The sequence below is a fragment of the Aquarana catesbeiana genome, linkage group LG02 (genome assembly GCF_042186555.1).
Source record: "Aquarana catesbeiana isolate 2022-GZ linkage group LG02, ASM4218655v1, whole genome shotgun sequence".
Lineage (NCBI taxonomy): Eukaryota > Metazoa > Chordata > Amphibia > Anura > Ranidae > Aquarana > Aquarana catesbeiana.
The window spans coordinates 508,660,557-508,669,833 of NC_133325.1; the positions used below are offsets into that span (position 1 = coordinate 508,660,557).

Below are 9,277 nucleotides of genomic sequence, written 5' to 3' on the forward strand. Positions count from 1 at the left end.
TTTTTGAAGGTAATGCTGTTGACAGTAATGGGGCGTACACACGGTCGGACTTTTCGGCTACAAAAGTCCGACAGCCCGTCCGACAAACTTTCAACGGACTTTTGGCGGACTTGCGGCGGACTTTCTAACGAATGGACTTGCCTACATACGATCACACAAAAGTCCAACGGATTTGTACTTGATGATGTACACCGGACTAAAATAAGGAAGTTGATAGCCAGTAGCCAATAGCTGCCCTAACGTGGGTTTTTGTCTGTCGGACTAGCATACAGACGAGCGGATTTCTGGGTCCGGTGGAGTTAAGACGTAAAGATTTGAAGCATGTTCCAAATCTAAAGTCTGTCAGATTTGCAACTGGAAAAGTCCGCTGAAAGTCCGGGGAACCCACACACGATTGGATTGTCCGCTGGATTTGGTCCGTCGGCGTCCGTCAGACTTTTGTAGCCGAAAAGTCTAACCGTGTGTATGCCCCATAAGTCTCAAATTAAATGGCATGTACCTTTTAGTCCCCAAGATATGAGAGCCATATTAGAGGGATTGGGAGATCCTAGAAAGAACCCAATTGGGTTTGCTCACAAACTTAGCGCTGCACAGGAAGCATATGAGGCTTCTGCTACTGACATTCATCAGCTTCTTATTAAAGCAGTGAGAAGCAACATGTCTGGCTATATACATAAAGAATGTGGTATAGACGTCAAAAATCTAGGTAAGATGGTTAGTGGGCGGGAGGTTTGTAAGAAATTGAAGGAAAAATTGCCCTAAATATATGGACAAACCAGACATGCTGAATTTATGAATGCTAAGCAAGGGAAAGAGGAAGCAGCAGGGGCTTATTGGAGGCGGTTAAGCGATATGGCTGAGGAAGCAGGCATTAAAATAGAGGAAGAGAAGGCGGGAGAAACTGCAAGTCCATCTACACAACTGATGAAACAAAGGTTTCTTGATGGTTTAATACCCCAGTTGAAAGAAAAGTTGTTCACAGCAAGGCCTGAGGCAGGCAATATGTCTATTCGAGACGTCCTGCCTATCCTATTATCCATAGAAAACAGGATTAACCAAAAAGACAGAAAACCCAAGGTTATGTACACGGGGAAGCAGAGAGGAAGAGGAAGAGGAAGAGGCAAAGGCAATTTCAGAAATCATGGCAATCGGGGACCAATTATATGCTACAATTGTGATGGGGAAGGACACATAGCCAAATTCTGCCATCTTCTTGACCGTAGACTTGAAAAGAGCTAAGAGGCACCTCATGCTGATCCCAGTTCTCTGCCAAAAGCAGTGGATCAGGCATAGGAAAATGGCATGCCAGTATCAATCATGTTAAATAGGGGAGACAATGGTCCCGAGGCCAGAGTAAAAGTATTTTTACAAGAACTCCCCTATCCTGTAGGAGAAACAGAATTAACCTGTTTAACTGATACTGGTGCAAGCCGAAATGTTTTTAATATAGAGGACTTACCTCCAGGATTATTATCTACAAATGTTCTCTCTGGTGTTGGCCTAACCGGGACCTCTACTGATTTGGTTGAGTCCAAGCCACTTAAACTCAGGCTAGGACAGCAAACAGAAATTGTCACTAAAGTGTTAGTTTCAGACACAGTTCCTACCAATCTTTTGGGAGCTGACATTTTGAACCAAATGTTAGCAAACATAGACTACACTCCTACAGGAGTCCAAGTGGTTAGTAGTGTATCAGGAGAAGTTTTAAATTCTGCCTGTGGAGTATTTTTAATCCAGGACTCCACTCCGCCATTTCCACCAGAATTGAAAGTGATTCCCGCTGAATTATGGACCACCAGCAAATATGATGTAGGTCTGCTGGATTGCACCCCAGTCATTATAAAAATTAAACCAGGAGCCCATCTCCCACAGATTAAACAGTACCCACTGAGTATTGCTCAGACTGAGGAGATAAAGGATCAAATCACTCAAATGAGAGCAGCATGGGTTGTTGTACCAATTAAGTCCCAAGTCAATACACCCCTGTTTCCAATTGCAAAGAAGCCAGACAAGAAGGGTGGGCAGCAGTGGCGTAACTAGAACCTTCAGGGCCCCGGTGCAAGAAACCATGAAGGGCCCCCCTGAACCCCAGCCGGGGCCCTTCCCTTCGAGTCCGGTGGTGGAACTCCAGGGCCCGGTCACAGGTACGACCTTTGTGAGACCTGTAGTTCTGCCACTGGTATCAGTAGTTTTGTTTTTTTTTACCGTTTTTTAGGAGCCCCGTTGGGGGGCTTTGGTGAGATATTAGAGGTCTAAACAGACCTCTGATGTTCCACCCTTGAGACAAAGAGTAAGACTGAGAACAAAGCCCCCAATCTCCTTCTCTGCAGCCTCAGCTACATAGAATGAATGGACAGGAATAGCTCTGTATAGAGCTTCCTGTCCATTCATAAACTGAAGCATAGTAACACAGTTTACTATATGTCACAGTTATGAATGGACAGTCAGTGATCAGTACAGATCACTGACTCTCAATTTAGAAAAAGAAGGGGCGGTAAATTACACATTTACCGGCCCATTTCCCACTCTCTGTCCTGACAAACTCCCAGCAGCAACCAGCAGGAGAGGGGATGTGGGAACCTGGCAGAGCCCACGAGGGGGTTCGGGAAAGAGCACACGGGCTGGAGTACACACCTTGCTGGTGCTGTACCTGCCCCCATCTCCAGTGACCGCATGCTGGTGCCCCCCTATCCTCCAGCCAGGGGAGATGGGGTTCCTGTCCCTGGGCAGGATGGGTCCCAGTCCCCAGGAGAGACAGTGTTCTTTTTCCCAGGGCAGATGGCGTTCCTGCCCTCAGGTGAGAAGGGGTCCCTGTCCCCAGGTGAGAAGGGGTCCCTGTCCCCAGGTGAGAAGGGGTCCCTGTAACCATGGGAGATGGGGTCCTTGTCCTTAGAGGAGATGGGGTCCCTGTCCCCAGGGGATATGGCATCCCTATCCCTAGGTGACAAGAGGGCCCTGTACCCAGGTGACAAGAGGGCCCTGTCCCCGTGGGAGATGGGGTCCCTGTCCCCATGGGAGATGGGGTCCCTGTCCCCATGGGAGATGGGGTCCCTGTGCCCAGGAGAGAAGGGGTCCCTGTCCCCATGGGAGATGGGGTCCTTAGGGGTGATGGGGTCCCTGTCCTCAGAGGTGATGGGATCCCTGTCTCCAGAGGAGATAGGGTCCCTGTCCCCAGGTGAGAAGGGTTCCCTGTCTCCATAGGAAATGGGGTCCCTGTCACCAGATGAGAAGGGGTCCCTGTCCCCTTGGGAGATGGGGTCCCTGTACCCAGGTGACAAGAGGGCCCTGTACCCAGGTGACAAGAGGGCCCTGTCCCCATGAGAGATGGGGTCCCTGTCCCCATGGGAGATGGGGTCCCTGTACCCAGGAGAGAAGGGGTCCCTGTGCCCAGGAGAGAGGGGGTCCCTATGCCCAGGAGAGAGGGGATCCTTGTCCTTAGGAGTGATGGGATCCCTGTCCCCAGAGGTGATGGGATCCCTGTCTCCAGGGGAAACAGGGTCCCTGTCCTCAGGTGAGAAGGGGTCCCTGTCCCCTTGGGAGATGGGGTCCCTGTCCCCAGGTGAGAAGGGGTCCCTGTCCCCTTGGGAGATGGGGTCCCTGTCCCCAGGAGAGAAGGGGTCCCTGTCCCCAGGAGAGAAGGGGTCCCTGTCCCCATGGGAGATGGGGTCTTTGTCATTAGGAGTGATAGGGTCCCTATCCCCAGAGGTGATGGGGTCCTTGTCCCCAGGTGAGATGGGGTCCCTGTCCCCTTGGGAGAAGAGGCCCCTGTCCCCTTGGGAGAAGAGGCCCCTGTCTCCATGGGTAATGGGGTCCCTGTCTCAGGAGTGATGGGGTCCCTGTCTTCAGGGGTGATGGGGTCCCTGTCCCCAGGGGTGATGGGGTCCCTGTCCCCAGGGATGATGGGTCCCTGTCCCCAGGGGTGATGGGGTCCCTGTCCCCAGGGATAATGGGTCCCTGTCGCCAGGGGTGATGGGTCCTTGTCCCCAGGGGTGATGGGGTCTCTGTCCCCAGGGGTGATGGGGTCCCTGTCCCAAGGGGTGATGGGGTCCCTGTCCCCAGGGATGATAGGGTCCCTGTCCCCAGGGATGATGGGGTCCCTGTCCCCAGGGATGATGGGGTCCCTGTCCCCAGGGGTGATGGGGTCCGTGTCCCCAGGGGTGATGGGGTCCCTATCTCAGGATTGATGGAGTCCCTATCCCCAGGGGTGATGGCGGGGTTCCTGTCCCCAGAGGAGATGGGGTCCCTGTCCCCGGGTGTGATGGGGTCCCTGTCCATAGGGGGGGTGGAGGGGGTATGTGAGGGATGGGGTAATCTCACTCACCATGACCAAGCTGCAGGCCGGGCACTCATCCGTGGTGGCCTGGGCTCCCTCCAGCGCGCTGGACGGGCGATCAGTGTATCTCCCATAAAGACTTCTCTGTCATCATCTGTGTATGACGGGGGAGAAGGGGGGCTGGCAGACAAGCCAACGGTGTCCTCCGGGGAGCCGGCTCTCACAGGGCTGCACTGCATCTCTGTGCTTAAAGTTTATTTGCCCGGGAGAAGCATGCAATGCAGTGTGAGCTGGAATCAGGGGGCGGGACAGACACCGGACTGAGCAGCGCTGGATGGAGCAGGAGAGGGGGGCCCAGAGGAGCCAGCCGAGGACACAGCAGGTCATGCGGGGAATGCACAGCTAAAGAGCAGCCTGTGCCGTACTCGAGCATGGAGCTGATAGTCACCCCCCACCTCCAGCCACCCGTGCGCACGGTGCACTGGTACTCCTAGCCGCCCGGCCTATGCTGCCGCCGGCCATATGTAAAGGGGGGCCGCGCGGGCCCCCTGCAGCACAGGGCCCGGTCGAAGTCGCGACTCTTGCGCCCCCTATAGTTACGCCCCTGGTGGGCAGGTGACATACCACATGGTGCATGATTTGAGAGCCATTAACAATATAATAGAGGCAGATACCCCGATTGTGCCCAACCCCCGCACTTTACTAAGTTTAATACCTGTCTCCAGCACCTGCTTTACAGTGATTGATCTTGCAAATGCTTTCTTTTCGGTGCCCCTGCACCCAGATTGCTGGCACCTTTTTTCATTTACCCATGATGCCCAAAAGTTAGCATGGACAAGATTGCCCCAAGGCTGTGTGAGTAGCCCCTCTGAATATAATACTGCGTTAAAGCAAGTATAGGACCAATGGTCCCCCTCACACCCAAGCACAGTTTTGCTTCAGTACATAGACGATTTGCTTATTTGTTCTGATACAAAGGACATTTGTAGCAGAGAAATAGTAATGCCCCGTACACACGGTCGGATTTTCCAACGGAAAATGTGTGATAGGACCTTGTTGTCAGAAATTCCGACCGTGTGTAGGCTCCATCACACATTTTCCATCGGATTTTCCGACACACAAAGTTTGAGAGCAGGATATAAAATTTTCCGACAACAAAATCTGTTGTCGGAAATTACGATCGTGTGTACACAAATCCGACGGACAAAGTGCCACGCATGCTCAGAATAAATAAAGAGATGAAAGCTATTGGCCACTGCCCCGTTTATAGTCCCGACGTACGTGTTTTACGTCACCGCGTTTAGAACGATCGGATTTTCCGACAACTTTGTGTGACCGTGTGTATGCAAGATAAGTTTGAGCTAACATCCGTAGGTAAAAAATCCTAGGATTTTGTTGTCGGAATGTCCGAACAAAGTCCGACCGCGTGTACGGGGCATAAGTCTTCTCATGTTTCTCTATAACAGTAACAACAAAGTTAGCAAAGATAAGCTACAATACTGCTAAGAGAAAGTGATCTTCCTGGGTCACTACATTTCACATGGAATCCGTCACCTAACCCCAGATTGAGTTAAAACTCTACAAAACTTTGAAAAGCCAAGAAATGTACGGCAACTACATACCTTCCTGGGGTTAGTGGGATATTGTAGGGACTGTATTCCAAATGCATCAGAACTTATGGCTCCTCTATATACCACTAGAAATCCTTTCAAACTCACATGGGACAATGAATTGCAGATGAAGGAGCTTATTCAAATTTTGTCTAAAGCTCCCGCCATTGGACTTCCTGACTTATGCCCCGTACACACGGTCGGATTTTCCGATGGAAAATTTCCGATCGGAGCGTGTTGTCGGAAATTCCGACCGTGTGTGGGCTCCATCGGACATTTTCCATCGGATTTTCCGACACACAAAGTTGGAGAGCAGGAGATAAAATTTTCCGACAACAAAATCCGATCGCGTCAATTCCGACCGTGTGTGGCCTGTTCCGACGCACAAAGTGCCACGCATGCTCAGAAGAAATTCCAAGACGGAACAGCTCGTTCTGGTAAACTTAGCGTTCGCAATGGATACAGCACTTTCGTCACGCTGCAATGTTAAAAATGGTTTAATACAGCGCACTCTCTTCTTCTTTATAATGTGACAAGAATTAAGTAGTTTTGCTGCTCATATTCACACACACTTCTCACAAAGTTTTATTTTTGTTTTTTTATTGGGATTCCCTGAATATATTGTTATTAGTTGTCACATCTGACTGAATTTTTTTTTTTTATTTAATTTTTTTGGGGATTTTAAGCCTTTTATTTTTTTTAATGTTTGAATTTTTTCAAAGGCTGATCTTTGTTCAATGTTATTTTTATTTTTACTCCAGAATATTTTCGTGTGTGTTTTGTGTGTCAAGTTACCCCAACACCATTGATATCTTTTATTATTTAATCTCAACGAGATTGTTTGGTGTTGGTGTCCCTTGTTCATTTTACATTGTATATTTGAAATGTACCTGAATCCTCACAAACCAACTGTCCTTTTTGAAGTAAAACACATAGGAGAGTATAATTCAAAACAAAAATCCTTTATTAAGGGCTCAGAACCAAACAAAGAGGAAGGCAACACTGGATCAACAGGAGAAATTAGCGAAGCCTGGGACCCCCACGGCAGACATCAATTCTTCAACATCAAAATTGGTGGCCTGAGGAGTCCATATGTAAGGGAGAGCAGTCTGGTCCAGAATTCGCAGAGATCCGGATAGCAGCAGATGACATGTGTGTCTCCAGGCTGTGGTACCACAAGAGGCTGCATTTTTTGGCCGACCAGACTGGATCCAGGGTCCTCACTTTCTGGTCTTCCTTTCACACTTCATTCTGGGCTGTGGCTGTGCAGTTGGAGATGTGGCAGGAGGAGGAGTAGGACCTGAAGGAGGACTGTGAGGACCTGGAGGAGAGGGAGGACGAGGAGGAGGACCTGCAGGAGGAGGAGGAGGACCATCGCAAAGGTGTGTCTGAGCTGTTATTTGGCCCCTCATACCTTTGTTAAGAGCCTCCAATATGAGCACCTCACACAAGACTTGTTGGCCCTCCTCCATCCTCTGCATTTTATATGCAATGACGGCAGCAATGTCCTCCTCCACGGTCTGTCGTACTCCCAGGACCTCTGTAGCCCTCCAAAAGAGTCCTCCGGTAGCCTCCTCTAGGGCACTCTTCCTACTGCCACTTTCTCTTTTCAGGGGGAGTGGAGGGACCTGCAGATCAGCCAGCCGGCTCGGCCCGGCCACCTCCTGGCTGAGACTTCCCTGTGTATGAAAAAGGGACATGGTTGTAATGTTTTGCTTCATCAATCACAATCCTAAATTAGTACTCCAAACTAACATCTAGTTAACATCATTGATTGGACAAGCAGAAATATTTAGAGGAATACTATACCTGGCTCAATCTGGGCTCCTCCACATGTGGCCTGGAAGGCCCAAGTTGGGCGTCAGAAGCCTCAGCCGGGGGGGAAGGAAGCGTGGAAGGAAGACTGGAGAGGGATGGCCTGGGTTCAGTCTGGCCTGCCAGAAAATGCAGCCTGTCGTAGTACAACATCCTGGGGACATAGATGTCATCTGCTGCTCCGGATCTCTGTGAATCCAGGACTTTCTTGCGCTCCCTTAGATATGTACTCCTCAGGCCACCAATTAAGATCTTTAAATAGGTGATGTCTGCCGTGGGGATCACCTGCTTCACAATTTCACACAATTGCACCAGTGCTGCCTTCCTCTTTGCTTGGTTCTTGTAATGGGGGTGTTTAATCTCCCACAGACATGGCAGCTCCCTTAAAGGGGTTGTAAAGGTAAAAATTTTTTCACCTTAATGCATTCTATGCATTAAGGTGAAAAAACTTCTGACAGAACCGCCGCCCCCAGCCCCCCCGTTTTACTTACCTGACGCCTCGAAAGTCAGCTTCGCGTTCCCGACATCTGTTCCTCCGCTCACCCTGGCCGCTGATTGGCTGCAGTGGATGGATTGAAAGCAGCGCAGCCATTGGCTCGCGCTGCTGTCAATCACATCCGATGACGCGGCGCGCCTATAGCCGCCTGCTGTATCACGGGAGCGCGCCCGCAAGCACTCACCACCGTGCGAGGGAGCTCGCATTAAGGTGGTGAATGCTTGCGGGGAGGAGCTGAAACAGCCGCCGAGGGACCCCAGAAGACGAGGTTCGGGGCCACTCTGTGCAGAACGAGCTGCACAGTGAAGGTAAGTATAACATGTTTGTTATTTAAAAAAAAAACCACCTTTACAAACGCTTTAAGATATCTATGAATACTGACATGAAGTCATTGTCTTTCACTAAGATATCCATGTTCACTGCAAGACACAACACAAGACAAAGCCTAATGTCAGACAAAACTCTCCTAATCTTGTTACAATATAGGCTTCAATGTAGAAGCAGTATAGGCACAAGTTTGTCTCTTACCTTCGTTCTTACGATCGGCGCGTCCAATGCTCCTTCCTCCGCTCACAGATCGTACGTAATACGCACGCGTGTTACGCTTTATACACACTGCGCATGCGTGTAACTCCGCCCGCCCCTGACGTTCTTTCTAGTCTATTCCCCGCCCCTTTTCGTTCAGCGCAGTGGGTGAAGAGCACATGGTGGAGTTAGAGCAGGTGCGTGCTAATTGCAGGAACGAGGAGGAGGAGGAGGAGGAAAGCCCGGATCCGGACACGTCACGATCCAGAAGGAGATGTTTTAAGGCCACAAATATGTCCTTTGGGGAGATGTTGGAGATGGTCGACATCATGAAGAAGTCCGACTATGACGGAAAGTATGGGCCTTACCCCAACCCCAACATCAGAAAGGCAAAGATCATGGCGAAAGTGGTCAAAAGCCTTCACAAGAATTTCGGGGTACGACGATCGAAAGATCAGCTCAGGAAGCGGTGGTCGGACCTGAAGTTAAGAGAGCCAGAGCAGTACCGAAAGATCCGGAGAGTGCTGCAAAAAAGTAAGTAGTTGTGCTGTGTTCCTA

General features: G+C 50.3%; 1 pseudogene; it reads right to left on the bottom strand.

Annotated features, from left to right (window-relative positions):
- Positions 1-2,687: 2,687 nt before the first annotated feature.
- On the bottom strand, positions 2,688-4,275 carry LOC141127377 (uncharacterized; annotated as a pseudogene).
- Between the last annotated feature and the right edge of the window lie 5,002 nt (positions 4,276-9,277).